Source organism: Silene latifolia, chromosome 11, assembly GCF_048544455.1.
Source record: "Silene latifolia isolate original U9 population chromosome 11, ASM4854445v1, whole genome shotgun sequence".
Classification (NCBI taxonomy): domain Eukaryota; kingdom Viridiplantae; phylum Streptophyta; class Magnoliopsida; order Caryophyllales; family Caryophyllaceae; genus Silene; species Silene latifolia.
The window spans coordinates 184,122,249-184,122,952 of record NC_133536.1 but is presented as its reverse complement, the minus strand read 5'-3'; the positions used below and the strand labels follow the sequence as shown (position 1 = coordinate 184,122,952).

At 44.9% G+C, this 704-nt stretch overlaps 1 non-coding gene across 1 annotated transcript; it reads right to left on the bottom strand.

The window, feature by feature from the left end:
* Window positions 1-216: 216 nt before the first annotated feature.
* LOC141616086 (small nucleolar RNA R71) lies at window positions 217-323 on the bottom strand. Its single transcript, XR_012530461.1, has one exon. It is a non-coding gene; the product is annotated as a small nucleolar RNA R71 (small nucleolar RNA).
* Between the last annotated feature and the right edge of the window lie 381 nt (window positions 324-704).

Below are 704 nucleotides of genomic sequence, written 5' to 3'. Positions count from 1 at the left end.
GATGATCATGCTCACCTACGAAAGTTCAAGAGAAAGGTCTCAATGATGATGAAGAATGGGGTATCCGAGGACACTCTAAGGATGATGTTGTTCCCAATCTCTTTGACGGGTAAGGCGGACCGGTGGTTGAATATTCACCCTCCGGATATATTCACAACATGGGATGCTTTAGCTAAGGCGTTCATGGCCAAGTACTATCCATCATCCAAGACCGCCATGCTTCGTAATGAAATTCATACTTTCCAACAAGAAGATGGGGAATCCTTGGGTGACGCTTGGGATCGATATCAAGACCTTATTGCTAGTTGTCCCTACCATGGGATCCCAGAGTGGTACATCACCCAAACCTTCTTTCAAACAGTGTTGCCTAGAACTAAAGATATGGTAAATGCCTCCGCGGAGGGAGGATTTGATCATTTAGGTGATGAAGAAGGGACGACACTAATCAAGAAGATGGTAGACTCGGAAGCAAATTATGGCTCAAGAGGAAACATACTTATGAGAAATGGCAAAATTCCCTAAGGAGAACTCTTCTAGTGCAAATGCCGAGACAAATGCCAAGCTTGATTTTCTCACCAAGCAACTTGAGAAATTGCAAAGGAACCAAGTTCACCAAGCCACCACCTCACATGGTCCACCCATGGAAGAGGTAGCTCAAGTCTTACTTTGCGAGCTTTGTGGAGGGAATGGTCACACTTTTGACA